The sequence below is a fragment of the Ixodes scapularis genome, unplaced genomic scaffold (genome assembly GCF_016920785.2).
Source record: "Ixodes scapularis isolate PalLabHiFi unplaced genomic scaffold, ASM1692078v2 PGA_scaffold1__304_contigs__length_218370807, whole genome shotgun sequence".
NCBI classification, from domain to species: domain Eukaryota; kingdom Metazoa; phylum Arthropoda; class Arachnida; order Ixodida; family Ixodidae; genus Ixodes; species Ixodes scapularis.
In genome coordinates, this window is record NW_024609846.1 from 91,908,004 (window position 1) to 91,932,987 (window position 24,984).

Consider the following 24,984-nt stretch of genomic DNA (forward strand, 5'->3'; position numbering starts at 1 on the left):
CTTTTGCAATGCTGATGCAAGTTTTTCTGAGGTAGTGCTCCGCCCGCCATCCTTCGGGTCCTAGTCCATCGTAGGGTGAAAGGAAGTATAGTTTTCAGACCTTTTTGCCACTTGAACGTCTTCAGTCGCCGAGTACGACGTTATCAATACACAAAGCTCTCAAGTTGAAATTGGCTTGAAGTGGTGGATTCCACGTACATTTTATGGTGACTGCCATCTGGAATCTTGAAGCTAGTTCGTCTCGCTTTTTCTGCATAATGACATTTAGTACCGATAGGATGTTTACACCATTTATGTTTTTTTTAACCCATGTAATGAGCTCTCGTGGGATGGATATTTGGTCTTGGTACGGCTTTTGAACACTGGCTCTTGCTGCCAAACGTTTGACCTTTCCTCTAATGTCATTGCAGGGACTTTTTCCGTGGAAAGTTGCAAAAAATTTCATTCAAGCGAAAGACTAAAGTCTTCATCATGAAAACAGAACTATAAAATAATCTTTGTTTTTGTTTTTGTACTTTGAGGCTGCTCCGTCGGAAAAGTAATAAACGGTTCTTAGTTGTAGCAGGTCAATCTTTACAGGTTTCAGAAGCTCACACTTGAATGCATACACTAATGCAGTATCCTGTTTCAGACAGTCTGAAATGTCAGCAAAAGATCTGACAGATTATCTTTCAGAAATTTCCGGCAGACGGAAATAAAAAAAGAACAGGGCAGAGTGCAGCCCGTGCGTTGACCCAGCGATAAGGCTGCGGGGCGCCTTGTAGCAGGAAACTGTAATCCTCTGTAACATCCATAAGCACGATTGCTTCATCTTCATTTAGCTGTGCTTTTCTTTCACGCAAGTAGCGGGCTTGCTGTTTACTCATAAAATGGCGACTTTTCATTTTGTTCAACGTATCCCAAAAATTTCAACGAATTCCTTTGTACTAAACATAATAGTTTCAAGCATGCAACGCACACCACTCATCCACTGCTGAACTTCAACATGGTCGACCTGATTGGTGTTAAGGCCATAGCTTTTCTGGCGCCAGGTTAAGATGTATTCGGTACGGCGGCATACGTCGCACTTGTCAAATATTACAATCCTCTTCATGCCACGAGTGCCAGCGACGCAAGAACCCCCGGCGAGGCCGGCTGGCCTCCTACAGCCAACTCCTCCGCCAACCGCACCCTTCCAGCAGATCAGAATGAATCTACTTGGCCCTTTTCCGCCGTCCACGTCGGGGAACCAATGGATAATCGTTGCCACAGGTTATCTCACGAGGTACTCCGAAACGAAAGCCCTTCCTTCAGGGACGGCTGTGGAAGTCGCCGAGTTTTTCATCGAGTTCTTCGTCCTCCGGCACGGCGCTCCCGAAGTTCTGATCTCAGACAGTGGATCATTGTTCAAGGCCCAGCTGACGCAGAAAATCCTCCGTCTCAGCCATACCAACCATCATCGTATCACTGCGTACCACCCGCAGACCAACGGGCAGGCGGAGATACTCAACAAGACCATCGCCGACAGGGTCTTTATGTACGACAACGTAGAGCACAAGACATGTGACGAGGTGTTGCCGTGCGTCACATTTGCCTACAACAGGGCCGTGCAAGAGACCACCGGGGTGACAGACACCCTTTCACCTGGTTCACGGTCGCAAAGTAAAGACAATGCTGGACGCGATGTTACCCCACGAACCAGCTGTTGACGGTAGCGACGACACCCAGGTGGTTGCCCAGCGGGCAGAAGAAGTCCGTCAGCTCGTCAGATTCCGGAAAAAAGCCCAACAACATGCCGACTCTGGGCGCTACAACCTACGTCGTCGGGACGTCCACTTCCAGACCGGAGACAGGGTGTGGGTATGGACACCGATTCGCCGCCGTCTTCTCAGTGAGAAACTCCTGGAACGGTAGTTCGGACCTACAAAGTACTTCGTCGACTTGGAGATCTGAACTACGAGGTGATGCTTGACGGAACAAGAACATCATCATGCGCGCCGCCCACCAGGACCTGAGGTCGTCCACGTCGTGCGCCTGAAGCCGTACCTCGCTCAATAGGACTGTGCACATTACGTGTGCCAAACGACTTTTTAGTTTGCCGTTCTTTTTATTGGCTTTGTTTTGTTTTGTGTTGCATCGGGACGATGCACGTTTTGAAGGAGAAAGTAATGCCGCGCGCGCAGCTGGCCAAGTAGGCCGCGCGGCCGTGGCTTGAAGGTTATCGTGCTTGCCTCTCGCGCGAAGAGCCAGGGTTCGATTGCTGGGAGTGACGTGTCTTTTATTCATTCTTGGAATTTCGTGTCCTGGTAAAGAATCTTGTTGCTGGTTCAAGGTCCGAATGTTCTACCCGCCGAACCGTCCACGCCGATTGTTCCAGAATCCCCCGCGTGTACATAAGGAGCTCCGCGTGCTGAGGGGCAGTCAGTCTCGCCCCAGCGTTAGACTCTGCTGTTACGCCGAATTCGACGCCGGCGACGCTCTGCTGTTATATTCTGTTTCCTTTTAATTTGTAGGCACAAGTTCGCTTCATTAAACGTTTCAGTTTCCTCAGTTATCCTTTGTTTCCTCGCCTGTACGTTCGTGACAATATATAAGCGCGGTATAAGCACGCATCACAGCTTAGAGGGCTGCGACCTCCACCTTCTGCACCTAAATTGCATCAAGCGGCGTAAATATTGCTCAGAAAAAAAATTATTATTGGTGGAAAAATTTTCTTTTTTAAAATACGTGTTCCATCTAGGCCGTTAAGAACTTTTTATTGCAGTGTCCCTTCAAATCACGTGTGAAGCGCGGGAGTGCGCTAAAGTTACCATTCGAGCAGCCAGCAGAAGGTTGGCAATACAAAAACAAGGGTGATAAGAATTTCACCCGCGATTTCTGATCGCCAGTTTTGTCTTTGATCTTTTCTGTGCTTGTTTATTTTTTGGGGACTAAACAAAATTTCACCATAGTGTTTTTATTGATTTGGAAATTCGTCAAATGTGCAAATCATTGACCATGCATGTACTATTTTTTACAACTTCTTCCTTTCGAGCAAATTGCAGACTGGAATATCACGTGCAATTAAAATCCGAGTTGACATTCGATTAAAATTTTGGCTTAAAGGGAATCGAACTGCTGTCAAATTGTGATGTTGACAAACAACGCAGCCCTGCCTCATATCATCTGAAAAGCCTACAGGTAGAATATTACGGCGACATTCCGCTTAAACGTTTATTGAACCGGCCAACGAAGTCGGAGCAGTTAAACGTTCACGAAAATCGGTCCATCTAGCGGGCGACGTGCGGCGCGAGCAGCAGCGCAGTCAACGCCACTGTGTGGACACAGCCAACACTGTGCGGAACGTGAACTACTGGAAGAATGGACCTTTTCCAAATACCGACGGCACCAGGTGGTGGCAGCACGAACTAAAAATCGAGGAAGTGACCTACCTGCGCTACCAATCGATAATGGGAGCTACGCTACCAGTTGCTTCGCTCTCTGAGCTGCGTCGCGTGCCCAACGCGACTTTAAAGAGGGAAATCCGTAGCGTCCACCCAAATGCCGTGTTTTTCTTTCTGTCCACTTTCTTTTTTTGTGTAACAAAATTATATATATGCTGCAATTACGTGTTCTACTTGTCGATCTACAACCTCATTCCGAATTTCCTCGATTTTTCATGCCGACTTCCACCGCTTGGCATCGGGCGCTCGCGCGTGCGCAGAACGCTTCTCGGTAAAGGTCCATTGTTTTGTCTGTTACTTATTTTCGAGGCGCGGAGCGCTAGGGGAAAGAGAGGAAAAACAGAGTGTGGGGCGCGAATGTGCCCATTCAGCAACGCCATCACGCCGTCCACCGCTTTCGTTCATGACATAGCCGACGTCTCCATAGCACGTGATGTCCAGTAGTAGACGAGCAGCACCAATGTTGCCTGCCCCGGGAAGGTTTCGGTTTCGCTTTGTGATTTTCGTTTCAATGAGGTTTTTAAGAGAACTATTTAGCTTTTCGGAAAATTATTGACATGAAACAGTCTATTAGTTATTTCGACATGATAATCCCAAGTAGTCCGTGACTTTTTGGAATTGACCGGAATTGTGATTAAATAGATTACGCGCTGGTTCAAATTCTAGAAACAGCATTTTGAAAATTATAGATGCAGGAACGAATAAAAGCTTGAAATTTAGCTCTTACTATCCGTGCTGACTGAATTTACAGAAGCAGCATTTTGCAAATGACGGTGCAGGAACAAGAAAAGCTCCTAATCTAGCCCTTATCTTATTATGCATCTTACAGATATTTTAAGCAATATGACCACATCAACATGTCAGGCTGAATCCCTCAATGACAAAATTGCAATGGCCTATCAATCGTGCATGAAGGAAGGTACGTATTTCGCATTAAAAGTATAAAAAAGCGAGGATTACAGAAAAAAGCCAGTAAAGTTAATGGCAGATATCTCTCTGCACATCCACATGTCTTGATGAGATGGCGCTTTACTAATTATTTGTCTCTTATAAAAAAAAAAAAAATCTCCATGCTAAACATGCACACATTTTACTTTCTAGCCTTCATTAATAATATTCTTTGATCTATATTCAGATTCTTCCCAACCAGCGGAAGAAATAGGCCGGCTACGAAAAACCTTGAAAGAATTTGGCATCCCTAAATGGCCGATGATACCTGGTTCAAATAAAACCATCAACTGGTAAGAAATATACCGAAAAATACGAGTTGGAGCAGACATGTCAGTTATTTTTAGCGTTGATCTCTTACCTCATCTTTTTAACACGTCGCAGCCAGCCATTTACGTAAGTGGCGTCCTAAATATTGCTCTTTGCTGTGTGATGTTAGCAAACGAAACCCAGAATTGAAAATGTGGGCTTGCATTAAGTAAAGCAATGTAATCATTAACTGTCAGACCCACTGAAGCCAAAACGATTCAATAGAAAAAAATGTGAAACTGCTAGAAGGTCTGGTGCGCGTTGCCATGCATGTAGCATCATGTTAGTTTCGGGGTCTTAGCATTTAGAAGGCAGTTGCACTCCCTCAGTGATTGAGATACAGAAACTTTATGATCTGCCAACCTAGACGACAGACTAGGCCGGCGTGCTTTTATTTCTGACAACACTTTATTTTACTTTCTTTTCGACGTGATGGCGCGAACGCCTTACTTTTTAGCGGTAAAACAATATTTAGCTCACCATCTTAGCTCTAAACCCATACATGCGAATCAAAGTTGGTTAACTTCGGGGGACTGTTACTGGCGAAAGCCTCGGTCGATGAAGATGTCTGAGTTTCCGTCAAACAAGCTGCTACCTTAATATTTTCTTTGAGGTGTTCCGTACAGCTCGAAGCAATTTTAGATAACTTCAAAATGAGTAGAACACAAATCGCGGACGTCGTGCTGGAATACGATTTGCCTGATCCTTGTAGAAAGACTGAATTTCGGTATCGATTTTGTAATATAAGATTTTTTTTAAACCTACCAAAGAAATTCCTTTGCAATACACAAAACTTTTATTTTAGCCACGAAAAGAAAAACACAAAAAACAAGAGTGGACACTAGATTAAGGTGGTGTGGCATTAACTTTTATGCTGAAGCCGATATCGAAGTTCTAGCTTCTATGATCAACCAAATCAAGTCATGTAATCAAACGTTCTGTTCCACAAGAGCGACAGTAAAATCGCCTCTCTGTCACTCAGTTTAGAGCGAACAGACACGCCGTCCCAATCTGTAATGGTTTCCTTTCTACATACATACATTCTAAATTCTTACCTGCTTGATTTTAGAAGTGTTGTTTTTACAAAACTGGTTTATGAGAGATTCATAGAACGGATGGATCAGCGGACGGAGCAATCACGTGACGACACGTCCGCGGATCGTCCGTCTTCCAATCGCATGCACACGAAGGAGACGACGAGCAGACGACAGCGAGGGGGGACTGAACCTATTTGCGACAGTACTGTGCCTCAGAGTTCCAACATCACATCGTGGCACCGTTGTCCAAGAGCGAAATTAAAGTTTCCCGCTACGGCTACGTCGCTACCGTGAAGAGGAATCACCGTGTGCCGCTGTTACATAAAGAGCGAGAAAGAACACCGTGATATACGTAGCGCAAACCGCAACTATCTTTAGTAAGCCAAGGCATGGCATTGCACAAGCATGATCCTGCTCGAGAAGGCTTCGGCCTAGAAGCGATGACGTCTTGGACTTGCGGAGGGGCGTATGAAGTTGCCTTCAAGCACTCCGTGCTTGCACAAAACACTCGGGTACAACACAGTAAAAAAAAAAAAAAAACTGTATGAACGGTTCATTGGACGTGCAAAAAAGATCGCGGCGTGCTAGACGAGTCATGGCGGAGGCTACTTGAATCTTCACACGGACCAGGACCGGAATCTGCGTCGCGTCAGCGAGGCAAAGTTTCTTTAGCTTATTTGACCCATGGAACCAAGAATGGAGTGACAACATGAACCAGCGAAAACAGAATAATGCGCCATCTTTATTTTGTTTGTCCAAAATTATAAAAAAGAGAACAACGAAAACATTGTACCACTGCCGGACTAAACGCCATTTCAAGACAATCACCTGCCAAATATCCGCGAGTGAAGACACGCTCGGCCGTATTCAGTCCGCGCGTCCGCGAACCAGGCGCGGATCGCAGGAATTGTAGATGACGGGTCACGTGGTAGACGTCCCGAGGACAAAAATAGTGATTCGGTCCGTCGTGTGAATCAGCCATTACCAACGCCAAGTCAACTGTATTGGAATCAGTGCTACGTACTGTCCTGGCTGTCCCAAGAATTTTTTTTTTATTAAATATAAGGGACTCGTGTTTTCTGCTCTTGCCGTTCATTGTTAACAATGCGCGCCTTGAATTACGTTTGTGGTATAGATTTGTGAGGGTGTACTTTCTTTCTGCTTCTCTTTCCACGTGCTTGGTCTTACGCACATCCGGTCAGCTGCTTTCGCGTCAAGAAAAAAAAAACTGACTAAAACGTGATAAAAACACAAACTTTGCTTAATTTGGAAGGCAATGAAAGGTTCTACACGTGGTATTATTTTAAAAGCGATACTAAACATAGTCGGCTCAAAACAAAATCCGCAATTTAGGTCACAGTTGTTCGGGAGGCATGTTTGGGGTTCTTTACAAAGATTGGAGCGACGAATAATAAATAGTAGTTATAGTGTCGCCTTACCTACTTGCATATATATCACACTAAAAACATATAAACGCTCTCCTTTGAATACTTTGAGATTGAGATTGATTCAAAAACACCACACACGACAATTGTCAAAACCTCGTCGTTCTTTCCCGCTTCTTTTTCTTTTTAATGGTTTACAGATTTGATTTAAAAAAAGCTTGAAAGCTGCCCTAATGCGGTTTGTGCGAGTGAGTTATACGGCCAGGGGGACATTTAGTGGGTGGCTAATTTTTCCGATATGTCGGCTAATTAATTAAAATTCGTTAATTAAATTTTTAATCATTGAAAATTGACATAGGGTTTCAATCAGGAACTTGCTCAGCGTCATCAAAAGCCATTATATCAGTAATTTTCAGAAAGACTTTGAGCGCGTAAGAAGCGTAGTAATGCACTATAGTTACCACTCGTGGAGCAGGTACAAGGCTAGCGGTTGCGGTAAGGCGCCCGCACGATTTTTCCGTCTGTTATCTAGCCCCAGCGTTGTACCTGCTCCACGAGTGGTAACTTTAGGGCACTACTACGTTTTTCACGCGCTCATGTCTTCCTAAAAATGACTGATTTAGTAGTTTTCGATGATTCTCAGCAACTGTCTAATTGGAACCATAAGTCTATTTTTATTAATTAAAGAGTTAAATAACGAATTTTAATTAATTAGCCGACATACTGCAAAGATTAGCCACCCATATAATGTCCCCCAGGCAGTATAACTCACTCGCACAAACCGCACAAGTGTAGCTTTCATGCCTTTTTTCACCGAATATGTAAAAAATAAAAAAAATCATAAAACTATATATAATGAAGTAAAATTTCGGGGATGTTTTGACACCTGAACACTCCCCTGGCTACGCACCTGGAGGACACGGGCATAAACGTTAGCAAGTGGTAACATTCGAACAATATATTGTACGTACCACACAATGGAGCGTTATCTAAAAATAATTTGTTGGAGAAAGATCTCAAATAACACAGTCGACGTTAGTCACATCTTGACGATCGGACGGAACCTAAGATGCCTTCGTTTTGGGGCATGTTTTGGGGAGAGCTTCCTTTTTCACACCGGCACCAAGGCAAAGGAACGGGCTCGACTTACTCCAACCCGAACAACTATTTTTGGCTATGAGTCTATGACTGAGAAAGACTCTACGCGGGTTATCTTTGGGAGAGGGGAGAAAAGTGGTCATTGTTCGGCAAAATAGCGTCGAGGTCCGTTCGACGTCCTTCCCCACCTTCGTTTCCCATGAACGTCGAGCAGAAACGCTTGAATATCAGGCACTTACCTGCCCTATTTGTCACAGTGGAAGATAACACAGAAAGGGTGCGCAGCATGCATCACACAAATTAAGTGGAAACTTGCAAAAAGGGCCAGAAAAGGTTGAATGCAAAACCGCGAAACATGTCTAGAGAACCGCGCTGAGTTGGTTTCAACAGTCCAAGAGAGTGGCAGAAAATTTCTAGCTGATAGGTGGGCACGAGAGTCGCACCGGCCGCATTAGCATCAGAAACATGGCGGCGGCCTAGGAGCGTTTTTGGAAAGGTGTATAAGACGGGCAATCATGTGGTTTAACACATGAGTCCGTGGATCAGAAAAAGAAATATTTTAGTCGAAGGAACAGACACAGAATGGGACGTTCCTAGGGAGCCTTTATGTGCGCTTTGCTAGGGTGATGCCACCCTTTGTAATACCACTCGCCTACAAACCTGCAGTAGCCATTTTGGTCCTCGGCGATAATCCGTGGGCTTATAACCCTCCCGGAAACAAGCACCTTATCCATTTTGTTCTTAGCCCGAGACTGAGGCAGGAAAAGAGGAAAGTTTCAAAGTAGAAGAAAAATGAACAGTCGAAGACACGTCTTTCAAAGTAGAAGAAAAATGGACAGTCGTGGACACGTCTCTCTAATAGAGACGTGTCCTCGACTGTTCATTTTTCTTCTACTTTGAAACTTTCCTCTTTTCCTGCCTCAGTCTCGGGCTAAGAACGAAATGGTTAACATCCACCAGCTCGCCTGCGCACTCACTACTTTAAGCACCTTATCTCACAAGTTCAGAGCAGCGTTGTGGAACCCACGGAGGGAGGAGTAGCATTTCCCCCCTCGGATGGAAGGACCGATGGACACAAAGGCCACTTTCCGGCGCCGGGGAAACAATGAGAAAGAAAATGGCGGTGGACGAGGGTGTGGGAAAGGGAAACAAGCAGTTGGCATCACCTTATGCGAAGCGCACATGAAGGCACCCTAGACGTTCCCATTTCTGACTGTTCCTTCGACTAAAAGTCTTTTTTCCTTTTCTGCGCCACAGACTCTGATGTTAAACGACACGATTAGCTGCCCCCAGTTCGCCTGCACATGTACAGTCTTTTCGCTAAGACGGGTGTCAGTTCAGTAGCTGAAAATAGGTTAGCGTTATGCCAGAATTACCAGCTTCTTCGCCTTGTCGCTGGTTTTGTCTAATTAAAAGCCGCGTGTAAAGTAACAAACAGAAATAACAAAAACTGAACCTTGTTTAAGTATGTGCCATGTTCCCGCTGCTTACGCAGGAGAACGCAACATTCGTTGGTATCGTAGCTGTTGCACGAAAGCGGCCGCGTATTTACATGTGTGCATTGCAGGTCGTTCGCAGGTTGCACTTTCTCGCCGCTACCAATAGATCGGGCGTAGGGGTCTGCTATCGATGGCGTTGTGCATTTCGCACACCGTACATTGGGTGTAATTCTCATACGGTAGTATCTCTTACACAAATTGTTAGTATTTAATGTTTTACTTTAGCAAGTACTTTTAAAAGAACAGCTGTTTTATGAAGAATCTGTAATCAACAATGTTAGGCTTTGTGTTATTTTGTTTCAGATTGATGTTTCAAAGTTTGTGCCCTCTTTGTATCAAATTTATATGGCGAGAAAAAATAATGACAGCGCTGTGGAAGCCTATGAAGATTTCATCAAGCAAACTGTGATTCTGTTTTCGGAAGATAAGGACATTAATATAACGACAAAGATTGCTCAAGATATATTTGACTTCGAAGTAAATTTAACAAAGGTAGTGTTCGATTTCATATATTTATAAGGATCGCGTTAGTTTCCCGTGTTATAAATATTTAGCATATACATATAAAACTAAAAATATCCTTTGCGCAAATATATATAGATTTGCACAATTAATTACATACGATGACATATAAAATCAAATCAGAGATTATAAACGCTTGATATGATTAATATAAGTTTTATCTGATCAACCATAGCCTCCTATATACTGACAAAGCCTGGCAGATTGCCAAGAGAAGCGGCCGCCGAAATGGAAAAGGTGGAGCGGCAGACAAGAAATGAGAGGAGAGCCACGTGACTTGCGCCCCGATGCGGCGAAACGCCGAAAAACACTTCTCCCGAGCGAACAAGTGTGCTTCGGGTTCTCGCGGCAGCAAAAGCTGTGGGCTGACATCCAGGTTCTCCGAAAAAATGGCTGTTTGATGCTCTGTGCTACCAGATCCCCGCGCTCCAAATCTGCGACCGGGCACTCTATGGCTCCGTCATCGAGCAGCCAGGCTTTATGAGTCGAGGAGGCTATGGTTCAACATACAAACAATTTGTATACGCATATTTTTTAATACGTGTTTAGAAGAACTCTGAAGAATTATAAAGTTAATAGTTTCGCTCTGGATGGATCAAAAATTATCATCCATGTTCGCATTCGATTGTGATTTCGAGTTAACTCTTCTGCTTGAACGTAACCGCGAGTGGTTAACCTCTGTAAGGAACATCAGAAAACAGCTGGGTCTCCTCATCTAATTTAAAATTATATATGCGGATGTAATCCAATCAGAAACAGAATCAATCTGCACACTAAACATTTTCACACCTATATTCGTGTAAAAGGGGTGTATTTTAGAACACACTTGCTACACCCTTCTTACACCATTTTTACACGCTTTTTGAGCATTTATAGGTGCAACAAGGGAGTAATGGTCATTTGCACCCCATCTTACACTCTTCCTACAACTTCAGGAAGAAAAATCGTGTAAAAAGGGCGTACGTGTTCTTTGTTAGACCTTTCACGCAGACCGTGCAAAAAGGGTGGAATGGCGAATGTAAAGGAGTCGTGAGGAAGCTCCTCCCCCGGGTGGTGTCTCCACGGCTACGCTGGGGTGTGGGGAAGCGGGGAAGCGGACGCACCCCGGCTGTGTTTGTTTTCTTTACGGTCACGGGTGACCGCGGATTTCCCGAGCAGACACCCCGTGGCGAACACGTTGTCTCTTATGCGAAGGGGGCGTTTTGTTTTGTGTCTGCGCGTGTTTTGTTGTGTGCTCCAGCGTCCCACAGGGTACGCTGGGGACGATCGAGTCGCAGGCCAGGAGCTCTTGTTTGATGCCACTCTGTCTGCAACCCAAGGCTGTGCCGATGTTACGGAGCTGTCAGTCGCGGCCGCTGCAACTTTGATGTACGGCCGGGTTGGCCCCCACCCATCATTGGAGGGTTGACATTACGTTACTTCGATATTTAACTATTGGTTGAAACCAGACTTTTGCCCATCTTAATACTCTACTCAAGATACTGTATTTTAAATGCTTTGCTAGTGTTTCGGTATCTTGCAAATATTTTCCGTCTAGGATATTTCCTACTTTATCTTAATTACATTTCTCACTATCTTGTACTCAGTATGTCAGATACATTTTTAAACCTTCCAAAATAGTAGTCGCCGGAACAATCTATGAATCTTTGAATCGTCAGACTTGAGGGAAAAGCTGAACCGATTACAGACTTGGAGGCAAGCAACCAAACACAGGACAGGAAACAAGGCTCGAGTAAAACGCAAAAACGCAGTCACCGAATGTCAACAAAATACCAAATGGATAGCCCCAATTACGTCCGCCTTTGTGTGTCCCCCTGTCCGTTTTTTTTTTTTTTTTTCATGTTTTATTTTATTGGCACTTACGCTTGGAGCTATAAGAAAAAAACAAAGTAAAAAGTTTATAGAAAAGTACTGGTGACGTCATTAGGATTTTACACATTTTGTCTGAAACTAGAGTGGTTCTGTCAGCGGAAGATTTTGCACCAACGCTTGGTACGGTAAAAATGTATCATCTTCGCAAATCGCTGCTTCAATGGGCTAGGGTATCAAAACGCACGAGCACGTCTTTAAGTGAGCACGAACCTTCTTGTCCAAGCAAGCGAGATCCTGCTGGCTTTATTGAGCTGCAGTGACTTAGATCAGGCTTTCCCAGGGCCCCTTGTGTGCCTATTGTGACTTACCTTTGGCTCCCATCGTTCAAACACGTTTCTTTTTCATCTCTTTCCGACTACGCACATAGTTTCATTCTCAAAATCCTCCTAACCCAGTTTTCCGCCAGGTGGAGCCAAGAATTGAAAGCGGTTTTGTGGACACTCGCTTGTTGTCACTTTTGTTACCCTCTTAACCTTTCTAATATTCGTTGAGAGTTTGAAGGTACAGGCGCTCTTCCTCGCGCTCGGCTGGGGAGACAAAATGCTCGCTTTTAGTTGTTGATCAGCCACACAGGCTGCTGTCCTCTAGCCGATGGTTCTCATGCGCGGGCGCGTTTGTCATTCACTCGCGTGCTCATCATCAAGTGTGGCTGCCTGATGAACTTTTAGTCCGACTGTTAGAGATGTGCCATGCCAGGCTATGTCTCAAGTCCATCGAATTGCCTCAAAGCATATTACGAACTTATTCAAATACATTTGTGTGTCATCCGTCTTTGGTCACCCAAAAAGGCTAATATATTTTCATTGTCCAGTCTCCTTGCACGACTAGATAAACTTCACTTTGCTCTTTGTACTTACTGTAAACGACTAAATTTTCGCGAGGACCTAATTTCGGCGAATTTCGCGAATCGCCTACAATTTCCGAGAAATACGTCCCGCAAACGATTCGGGCAATATGTGAACACTACGGAAGCTACACTCGATTCGCGAAAATTAGAACCCACGAATACTTTCAAATTTTCAGCATTGGCCCGATTCGCGAAAATTTGAGCGCGCGAAAATTAAGTCGTTTACACTATTTATTGTACAACAAGACTTTGAAATGAATGAGGCTGACGTTAGGTTTAGGTATATGGTGCCGTCACTTGGTTATGGACGGCTTTTATAGTATTTCTTGTTCAGTTTTGACATAGTTCGGCAAAAAAAAGCGTAATTAAACTTACAACGATAAAATGGTTGCTTACTCGTATTCTTTCGCAAGAACGCGAAAACCAAAAATATTCGAGGATATTACGTTTTACAGCCGCCTCGCGAAATTGTTTTGTGAGGTTATTTATTTCTTCACGTTGTATATTTTCAGAAAAGCACAATTACCGCAACCGGTGTCTATTTTAATATTAGCGTTCTGTCAAATAACGCAATCACATTTAATGTAACATTAATTAATTTTATTTTATTGCGTGTTACTGCCTTCTTGAAAAACACTTGCAGTGTTTATTTATTGAAGTTTAATATAACAGCAAGGCATTTTATATAATTATGAATTTTTTATAATATAACTATAAAAACTGGAGCTTTAATTTAACTTTAATTATAAAAGCTGGAGAAGTTGGTATTTGAAAAACGTTTACAACTTATTACAATTGTTATTCTAAAATAAGTGCTTGACAGCCAAAAAAGAGTTTCCATTTCAGTCACCTTCATGGTACATCCTTTTTCGATTACATATATGTGGGAAGCACTACTGTGTACGAATGAAATGGGAACAGCGAAGCAGATGGCTTCGGATACATGCTGCGCAACACCCAAAGGGTCACTGGGTACCCATAATCATACACAATAGAGCCCCCTTTCACTGACAAGTTTTTTTTTTTTAGTTCCGATGTATGCTTTAGGTGGCGCAGAATGTAACTAAGCCACACCGTTCGCGTTTTAGTAGAACCTGAAATATCATTCCCTATTTCGTGTTTCTTATGTTACTATTTGGTTGGTAATCAAAATTCTGTGTGAACTGGTGAAGCGATTATTATTCGTTGATTATTGCTATTATACCAAGTGCTTTGTCGTTTCTGCAGTCCGGAGACGAAATAAAAGTTTATAAGCTTTGAACAAGCTATTGCAGCAAATAAAGATTTGATCCAGCGGCCGAGTTTCGAATGAATAAGTTGGTTGAACACTATAGTTGGCACATCGCACATAAGTTTCGCCTCCCCGACACTAATTTTATTGTGATGAATAAACTGGAGAGGCAACTTGGGGGGGCGGGGGGGGGGGGGGGGGGGGCGAGCCTTAATACAATTCGGATTGTGTTTAGATATGATTCATTCTGCCTTTCGTTCTTTGTCATGCGTTTGATCATAGTTTCGTTGATTTTTCGCCAGAAATTCTACGACTTCGAGTTCGAGTTCGATTATTCAGATTACAATATTACGTATGATTACAACTATTATGATGAAAACGAGACCTCAAGTACCATAGAGCCTGAACTGGTAAGTGGCTGAAATCGGCAAAACAAAATATGAGAAATTATCTCATAATTATTCACGGGCTAAGTCTTTTTTCTCCTGAATACCGTTATTGTAAAAGGTGGATCAAAAGCTGCCTACGATTATTAAACAAAGTTTGAACAGTTTGAGTACAAGAGCTGCGGGGATTCTCCACCCAATATTCCAGCTTATATGGCACTTCCCAGCTGCATTGCATAGTCCAGATGCCGACATGTCACGACACTAGTAACAGTAAGAAACAAGACAATTTTTTAGATGTTCATATTGACAACAGAATGTTTTTCAATAAGAATATCCACCACCAAAATATTAGCTCTTGCTAAGTTTTATTCAGGTATTTATGACAGATGTTGTTTAAGTCGGGTGAGCGGAAACCGTTCACAAGAGTTGCATGACGGTCTCAATAATGAAGAGCAGTCAAGGAAAGTGCCTATGTCTTTGTGTTACAATTACACGAGTCTAATAGTGCTGTCTCAAAACAACTTTACTCAAGCGCTTTTTTTTTGTGTGTGATACGGTTTGAGAGTTTACAATTATGTTTTTATCGCGTACCGTAAAACGACAGTGACGCGGTTCGGGGAATGGGAAGGTAACTTTTTCCGCAAAATGGGAAAGCGTGAATGTCGTTCTCCCGCTCCCTTAGTTCGTCTGCGGAGTAGTGGCGTGGTCGGCCACGTTTCGCTACTGCCGGGGTAGCGACCGACGGCCGAGCGCGCGCTCTCGTGAAGTGGCCGCGCCACGCTGGGTTCGGCCGTGGAGCCTCTCCGGAGTTTGCAGCAGCTCCCTCCCACCGGCGGCCGAGCCGCTGCTTGCGCTGCACCGCCATGGAGAGGGCTTCTCTGGTGGCGTTCCTTGGAACTACGCCGCGCGAGAGCCAATGGGAGCCTCGTTCCGTAAAACTTTGACGCGCGCCAGCCAATGGGAGACTATCCATCGGATCGCTGCTAACAGACGACGGGCCTCTCTCCATTTGTCAGGAAAGTTTAGGTTCCGTTTGACGCGGCTTCAAAAGCTGATGCCGTCGGTTCGCTCCATGGGACAGCAAATGCTTTCGAATTAGTGTTGTGCTAACGTACGAAAGGAAGCCTTTAAAATTGTTGGAAACAAATTTAACGTATAGTACTTCGGTCACACCTGGAAAAATCGGCATGCGAAAATACGTTTTGGATTTGGGTCAATGAATTTCCGTACTATTGTTTATGCTTCTAGACTCATATTGCGACTTTCGACGAGATCGCTATTTGGTTTTCGCCACGGTGTAGGAAGGAGAGGTGTGTCAACGACTCGAAGATGTAGCACAACGGCCGCGTCCAATAGCTGTTCACGTTCTCTCCTTTTCTACAAGAGGGCGCCACGGGTAGAGCGGGCCATACCGGTCATAGGCGGGAGGTCCGTCTGGGTCGGAATGCATGTGTCTTCGATGCGCTTCGGTGTCTGCCGAAGTTTCCGCAGTAGCATTTTAGGAGCGAAGCTCCGTAGGGTCTAGCCTTGTCCATCTGTCCGGCGTCCGTGCTCACATCGATTGCAATGCCTCCGGAATCGGCCCACTTAATAATAAAAAAAAAAACAAAAAAAAAACGTATGCCCGCACGGGGGTTCGAACTCAAGACGGCTCGCATATGAGGCAGCCGTCTTAACCACTACGCTACACGTTGCATGTAGAAGCTCAACGTCTATACAGGAGAGGGCGTATCGGTCAAATGTGTATATAATCGCGTTAAACTTTGCATGCATTGGCTCAACGTTTATTAGACGAGAGGGAGCTGCGGTCAAATGCTCAACTGCGTATATAAACACGATCCATACCACACATTCTCTTTCTGACATGGACCGTTGACTCAAGCGGGGGAGGTGCGTTCCCACGGCTTCTAGCAGATCCAAGCTGATCCGCTACAAGAACTACTAGCTCTGCATTTCTGCAAGAGGAGTAGCTGAAGTTCAGCTACTCCTCTTGCAACGCCTATTCCTCTTCCCAGAAGCAATTGGAGGCTTCCCTCGAGCAGAACTTCGTCGCAGAAAGCTTCGGTGATCCCAACGGCTACGAAAACACTTGACCGCGGCGGTAAGTTCACGTGGTTTGCGAGGACTCGTACCGTGGATGACGTCGCTTTGGGTTTCTCCGGGGGTAAAACAGGTTTTTGAAGCGTCCACCGGTTTTCTCCGAGATCGATGGCGGCGCCATACTCGCAGAGAAGGTCCATTCCGAGGATAACGTCCTGCGCACAGTCTTCCAGAACGACGATCTTCACAGGACACGTATCACCGTGGATCTCGACGCGAGCAGTGCATCTCGATCCCGACTGGTGTGATAAGGTGCCCACCGGCGGTTCGTATTTGAGGGTTTTCCCACGGCGTTGTCAATTTTCGAAGTCGGCGAGAAAGCCTCCCACTCAAGATTGCGTAGTCTGCTCCACTGTCCACGACTGCAGACACGTCGTGGCCGTCGATAATAGGAGTTGTTGGACCCCAATGCAGGGGCATCGTCGTGATGCGCAGCGCCGGGGGAGTGGGAGGGCTCCATCGTTCTTGGAGGCTCTTTACTTCGGTCGTCTTCGGCAACGCTACCTGCAGGCGTTGCCGCACTCAGTTTTCCCGACGAGATAGGAAGGAAAGCCTGCCCTGACAAAAGCGGCGGAAGGGCGAGAGTGCACGTTGAGGTCGAATGCGAACGGGAACCTCGTGGTGGAGTCGGCAGCGGGGACAGAAGTCGTCGGAGGTACTCCTCGATATCTCTTGATCGCTCCCCAAGGCGGGGTCGCGAGTCGCTCGGCGCAAAACCTTGCAGGCCCATTTGTCGATACGGGCACCTTCGGTAGACATGACCGGCCTCGCCGCAGTGATAACACAGCGGTCGTCGATCGGCCGTGAGCCACACACTCGTCTTCCTAAATGCTAGTTGTTCGACGCAGACGAGCTGCGGCTGCCCTTCCCGACGTCGGAGAGTCTGCGGCGCTGGTAGGTCATGTTGAGGTGGCATCGAATACTGTCGGGCAGCTGACACCGATCTCTGAGCTACTGCAGCGTAGGTCACAGAGGGCTCGTCCGTTGCTGTCACGGTGACGGGAGTTTGTGGCTGGAAAGCTCGCTGAACCTCTTCTCGGACAACCTCGGCGTTGGAAGTCGAGGCGGGGTTATCAGCAGCGGGTAGAATGTTCGACAGCTCTTCCCTGACGATGTTCCGGACAATTTCTCACAGGTTGTTAGCGCCGATGCCGCCCTGGTCAAATCGAAGAGATGCCGAAATCGAAGCAGCAGGCGTGCCGCCGAGTCGGTTGTAGTGGCTGGCTGGGACCGACAAGGCAAGCTCGATGTTCGTTGCCTCGACAACAAATTTATTGACAGCAGTTGGTGGGTTACTAACAAGCCTGCCGGAGATGTCCTTCACGCCTTTCATCAGGATCCGCAGCTTTTTCTCGTCGGTGGCTTGTGAGTCGGCGCGACTGCTTAGGCGGAGGAAGTCTTCAGCGAAGCTGGTGACTGTTTCGGACCTTGGGTCCTTACTTGCATATGATCTTTCGCCCGTTGTCGTCGTTGCTGGTTCGCGAAAGTTCTCTCGAGTCCGGCCTTGCAGGTGTCCCATGACGTAAGGGAAGCCTCATGGTTCTCAAACTAGCGCCTCGCCGTTTCCTCTAAGGAAAAGTAGAGGTTTCGCTGGCACTGTTTAGCTGTCCATCCGCTGTGCTGTGCCACGCGTTAATAGTGATGGAGTCAACCTTCCACGTCTTCACAGACTTCGCCATTGAAGGGTATCGGTGTACGTGGAGCGACAGGCAGGAAAACGACTGAAGGGGTCATCGGAGTTTCCGAGGGCTGGCTTTTCATGGTTGACTGGGCTTTCTTGGATGGTTCTGGCTGTTGACCACACTTTGGGGGCAGGCCCTGGACGCGACGGCTTGCTCGGGATTCGGTGTCTTCGGCGAAGGGTATCTGGGTCTCAGCACCTCAATTGGACGGGATGTCTTCGGAGGGGTACGCTTTACGGGCATAAGATGCACTATCCCGCACCTGCACTAAAATGTCATGAATGATAAATATTGAGGCAAAAAATAACTGAAGAAACTGAACGTTTAATGGGGCAGACTTGCGCCCAAAATAGTATAGTAGTAAGTTATCGTCGCAGGCGTCGATTTCGGTGAAAGAGCAAGATCGAGCGCTGGAGCGAGACTGACTTCTTCTCGCCATGCGGAGTCCCTATGTACCTGCGTGAGTTTCTGGAATATTCGGCGTATAAGGTTCGGCGGCTAGAACATTTGAACCTCGAAGAAGCCCCCCCAACAGGGTTCTCGAATTTACCAAAATATTAAATTGCAAGAATTAAAAAAGAGACGTCGCTCTAAGGAATCGAACCCTGCCTCTTCACGTGGGAGGCACGCACGATAACCGTTAGACCACGGCCGCGCTTTTTTTTTTTTTTTTTTTGCAAACGAAACAAGTTTATTTACATATTAATTACAGAGATCCTTGCAGTAGGTTCGGCAAACAGTATACAAGGCCAAATTGAAAAAAAAAAATCAGAAAACAACAGGTGGATAGCTTGTATGGAAACGTTACACAAACTCTAAAGAGGAATGATCAATCAAGAAAAAAATAGAGATTCACTGCGCGGTAAATAGCTGTCACACAAACCTGAAGTGCTTAGACCAGACTAGGAGGAAACGACTGACAGGAAACGCAATCGATGCAGTATGAGACCGCGTCAGCGGTTATAGAATCTGTACGAAAATAATATATAAATAAATCGTACAATACAGACGCGCAATTCCAAGGGGGAAGAACCACGGTCCACTTTCGCGCGTCGCGCACCTCAGCCAACGCCAACGCGCCCACAGTTTATAGGCACTCGCCAGCTTCCCACGCTTGACGTACGTCGTTGCATGCAGCGGCGACGCCCTTCTTCGAGTTGTCGCTCGATGCACTCCCAATCGCCCGCGTTCGCCTGCCACGAGGTCACCGAGAGCACCCACCCCAGCGTGGACACGAAGTAGCTCCAGGTTGGACGCGAAGTCGAGGTGGCTTTGCACCATTGCGGTACGCGACTGCCAGATGGCGTGCAAGCCCAGCAGCATCATCACGTGCGCCACCTCCGTCTTATCCCTCTCCCCTAGTTGTAGATACTTGAAAGCGCTCCACTCCCATTCGAAGGTGTCCCTGAGCTTAAACGTCGTCCTCATCTCGTCCCAGAAGGGGTAGGCGTTACTACACTCGACTAGGACGTGCTGGATGGTCTCCGGCGCCCCGCAAGGGTCGCAGTTTAGGGATCCCTTGCGATAAAGCCAGGTTTTAACTGGAAGGACCCCATGTGCATCCGGACGAAAAAGTCCCTTGTCGCCACCGGGACGGGAAGGATTCGCACGAGTTTGTAAAATCGCGCCGCGTCGTCGCGTCGTCGCGCCGCGTAGAGCGGTGGCGGGAAGGATGCGGAAACGGCATCCCAGTACAGCCGCCTCTTTCCGAGGGTCGCCAGGTTCTCCCAGGAAAATTGGGCCTGCAGAAACTCGATGGAGCTGGCGATTTCGTTATAGAACCGCAGGGCGGCTCCCTTGGTCGTGCGGCCACTCGTGCTCACCATCCAATTCCCGAGATGTGGGAATCGAAGGTGGTGCAGCACGGCGATGAAGGTCGGGTCCCTTGCAACCCGGAAGAGCAGAAAACGCTGCACGTGCAGCTTGAGCACGAGGATAACGAGGCCCAGACCGCCGCTCTCTTGGTGCAGAAAGAGGTTGTTCCTTCCTGTGCTTTCCATGGCGGTCTTCCACACGAACATGGCCCAGCTCCGGTGTGCCTTTACGGCCTGGCTGCCCGGGCAGCAAACGGCCTGAGCCTTGTACAGTACGGTGGGGTAGCTGACTGCATTGCACACGTGAGCCCGGCTGAAGAAAGACAAGTTTCTGCACCGCCGGGGCGACAGCTTGGCGGCAACGGAGTTGGCGGTCGGTCTCCACACTGCGGCCGTTGATCGCTTCGGGTCCACCGGCACACCCAGGTAGCCGTCGAGCGAAGTGCTCCATCCTATACCTCCGAAAGTTCTTGGGGCCCCTGCCGACTTCTGTCGGTTGATTATGGCCCCTGGGGCAGCGCAGAACCGGTCCACATGTCGCAGGATGGTCTGCACCTGCACCTTAGACGAGCAGATAAACGAGACGTCGTCTGCGAAGGCCAGCACACGGACGTCTTCGTCCCCAAACCGTAAATCTGAGATGGATGGGTCCGCATTGACTGCCCGGCAGAGTGGCTCCAACTGTAGCGCGAAGAGGATGGGCGAGGAGGGGCAGCCCTGCCAAACCGACCTCCCGATGGAGATGGGACCTCCCCTCTGAACCGTTGATGAGAAGGCGCGTGGAGATGTCTCGGTAGCAGAGCGCGATTCACTCCCGCAGCTCCTCCCCCACGCTGAATCGATCCAGCGCCGCCAGGAGGAACCTGTGGGACACCCGGTCGAAGGCCTGCCGCAGGTCCAGCTGCAGGACCGCCAGGGGCTGGTGACCCTCCGCCGTCCCCTCGCCGATCGCCCGCATGATGTGGAGGTTCCTCGATATTCTCCTCCCGCGAAGGCCGTAGGTCTGATGGGTCCCTATGATGGACTTGAGCCCTGTGTCAAGACGCCTTGCGAGGATCTCGGCCTGGATCTTATAATCAGAGCAAAAAAGACTGATTGGCCGAAAGTCCCCGACCTCGAAAATATGGTCCTTTTTACATTTCTTCGGGACCAGCACCATGAAGCTTTGCCGCATGGTTGGAGGAAGTAGCTTTCGTCTCCGGATGTCATTGAAGACTTCAACCAAGATGGGGCAGAGAGCGTCAGAAAAGATTTTGTAAAACTCTGACCCGATGCCATCCGGGCCGGGAGCCTTGTTACGGGACAGGTGCTTGATTGCATGTAGGATTTCGGCCTCCCGGATTGGGCAGTTGAAAATGTCCATTGCCCCCTCAGGAACCGATGGAGATCCCCGGAGAAAGGGCTCGAAAACGACATCGTCAAGCCTCTCCTCCCGCAAGAGCTCCCCGAAGGACGCCTCGAAGACGCCCGCGATATCTTCCCTTGATGTGAAAACACGAGCTCCTTGCCGCAGCTCCTTGTTAGGGTTCTCTGTCGCCCTTTGCCGCTCGTGTGTGCGGAAGATATTTGAAAGCTGCGTCTCTCCCTTGAGTGTCTCAACTCTGCTCCTCACTTGGGCTCCCTTGTAGCGCTCCTCCAGCATCGCCAGCAGGTGCTCTTTGCAGAGCTTGATGTCCTCACTGAAGGATCCTGGGCTGCTCTCCTCCTCCTCCAGCAGTGCCTTGAGGGTCTTCCTGAGGTGAATCCGAGCTTGACGTTCCTCTGCGCTGCCTACTTGGCCAGCTGTGCTTGCGGCAATATTGCTCTCCTGAGTCACGTGAACGGATGAGTTATATTGTTCGCCAGATCATCAGGCTTTTGTTTTTAGCTCTCACGCCCTCACGAAAGCGCGAGGCATTTTTTCCGGAAGAAATACACTATGTGTATCTTCCTTTAAAAACAAACTAGACGTTTCCTTTGCGAAATAAAACAACATATAAAAAAAACCTAAAACGGTGGTAATCCGCGTGTTTGTGTAGTGCTAATTTTGTGTAGAATAGGGACGCGAAACAGTGTGGTCGCTATAAACTCAACCTAATAAACTTGTCTTTTACAAGAATATATTATCGATCAACCTAAAAAAGCGAGGAAAGTTTCCTCAAATGTATCAATATTTAAGATAAGGCTGCGACCCACGGCAGCCATCTTGAACAAGGCGTTAGTTCAACCAACAGATGGCGACACGCACCCGTGGGGTGGCCGAAACATTGGTTCACATTGGGATGGCTCGAGCACCATCACGTTCCCCTCGTGGCCTTGCTCGCACCGCTACCAGCTGTGCCAACACCACGCTGTGTTCAGCTAGCTCAAGTAGCGTGGCCCAGCAAACGGATGTATGCGAGAATGTCATGCTAGATATTAATTGTTCTTTGATATATGGAGATGCGGTTCGGCGGTTGTAACGGGCTTTCGAATAAACCTTACCAAGAAGGAATCAAATGTTGATTGACGTGTCAATATTCTATCAATGAAAATTTCTTCTGCAGGAATGCACGCTCAGTAGACTCAATCTTCCAAGGCACCAGTGGAAGCGGACGTCAAGTAAACTGCTTCGCGATTTACGGTACTTACCTCACCATTTTAGTGACGACTAAAATAACGTCACGAAATATTGTGTTTCACGGGGTCCGGAAGATGTTGTAAAGGTTGTTACATAATAGAGGGGGGGGGGGGGGGGGGGCTCCCAGAAAACAAACGCCGTTGCAATATTTTCGGAAGTACCGACACACATAATGTTGTATGTACAGCTTAGGAGGAATATGATGAAAACCATCAGAAGAAATAGGAAGACGTTTACTTGCAATGATGACGCTATAAATGAACGGCGTTTAGCGACGGCAAGTTAGGAGCGTTCGGCAATCTATAAGTTCACGTGATTGCTAACTATGGACATGCGTTTTTGTCGGGAGATGGTGTTGCGGTGATGACCTGATATCGTACGACTCGTGGCAGACGAACAAGCAAGTTTCTTCTCAGTGAATGGTAATTATCCAGTGTCAAGCACAACACGTGGCTACCGACGTTGTCGACGTTTCGAGCACCTACCGCTTTCGACAAAAGTCCTGGCACCTGGGCTAACTTTCTAGAAAGACTCGAAGTCTTCCTTGAGTGCAACGCCATCATGAACAGTAACTGAAAACGATCCACTATTCAATCGGTGGGTGGCGAAACGTATCCGCATCTGTGGAGTCATGGGCGATGCGTACTCTAAGTGGCTGGAAGTTTACACGATGCCTGCCACGACGTCCAAACACGTCATTGACGTTCTACGGTCTGTTTTACCTACTTTTTCCCTACCGAAAATAGTTTTCTCTGATAACGCGCCAAATCTTGCTTCAAACAAAATAAACAAGTTTTCTAAGGAAAATAAACGGCATCAGGCATCCCATTAGTGCACCATACCGTCCTGCAACTAACGAGCATGCAGAACAGATGGTGTGCGAAACAAAAAAAAAAAAAGTTCTTTTAAAGCTTACGGAAGAAGCAGTTCAGTGAAGAATCGCCAGGTTGTTGTTCCAGCAGCACACGACGGTCTCATCTTACACGGTAAAAACACCCGCCGAAGCAATATTTGGCGGACGAAGAGCCACACCCCTCGATCCCATGATACTATGGCTTACGAATGAAGATCGAGAGATTACCAGATCGGGAGTAATTGCAGTTTATTCGGTCGGACAACTCGTCTACGTAAGGAATTTCAGCGGAAGTCGGGCCTTCCATGTAAAACTTGAGTAGAAAAGGCTCTATGTTGGTTGACCAGAAGGTGTCATCTCTCTGAATACGTTGGATATCAATGTTCTTGAGTGTAAATGTAACTAAATCACAAAACTCTCTTGGTGTATTGTGTAACTGCCCTTGTGTTTGATAGTAGAAGCTATGGTGGTGATTTGGACCTTGCACACCAGGCTCCTTTTTCTTATTTTTCGCCTAATACTCCTTTGCGGTTTAAGTATGCTTCAAGAATCTTTTGGAACGGGGACACTTTAGGTCAGCGAGGCCATTTGTTCCAAGTAGTCAATCAGGGCTTGGGGCCAACACATCCATCGTGCCATTACATCCACCTTGCAATTACGTCCAATTTAGAGTCATTACATCCATCGTGCCCGTACATCCATAGTGCCAGTACATCCATCGTGCCATTACATCCATTTTGGGCCAGTTCATCCACCGCGTCATCACGTCCATCGAGCAATTTCGTCCAAAAGCGTGTGATTACATCCATCTTGCCGCTACATCCATCGTCCCATCACATCCGTGTCATTACATTCATCAATCAGCTTCGTCCAAAAACTTGCCATTACACCCATCAATCACGCTGGTTTATTTCTTCGTTTTACTATGCTGTATAATAGCTCACATTATTTTGAAGTTATACGCTAAATTGAATGTACTAGAGCGAGTAAAAGGACACTCTGTGCGTCATGCACTTTCTGCGGCCCTCGGCGTCTGCAAAGTCGAACACGCATCGCCGGCTTGTTGTTTGTTGTTTCCACATTTATCACACTTTAGTTACTGCTTTTTTCACCCTGAAAAGTATTTAAATATTAACATTATTATAGAATTGGGACGGTACACAGAACCACACCTTTTATAAGGCTTGCGAAAAAAAAAATGCCTCAGAGAATTTTATTGTTACACACTAACGTTCTGGGGTTTACCCTTTTTTTCCTTTGGTTCCCGAAGCAATGCGGAGATCACGTCGCCTGCTTCTTACGCAGGGGTTGCGGTGACGTCAGAAAGACGCCGAGCTTTGATTGGCTCTGACTAAAAGATAGTGGGTAGACCTGAAG

General features: G+C 46.9%; 1 pseudogene; it reads left to right on the forward strand.

The window, feature by feature from the left end:
* The window catches only part of LOC115319935, a 72,327-nt pseudogene that overhangs the window by 22,336 nt on the left and 25,007 nt on the right, over positions 1-24,984 (forward strand).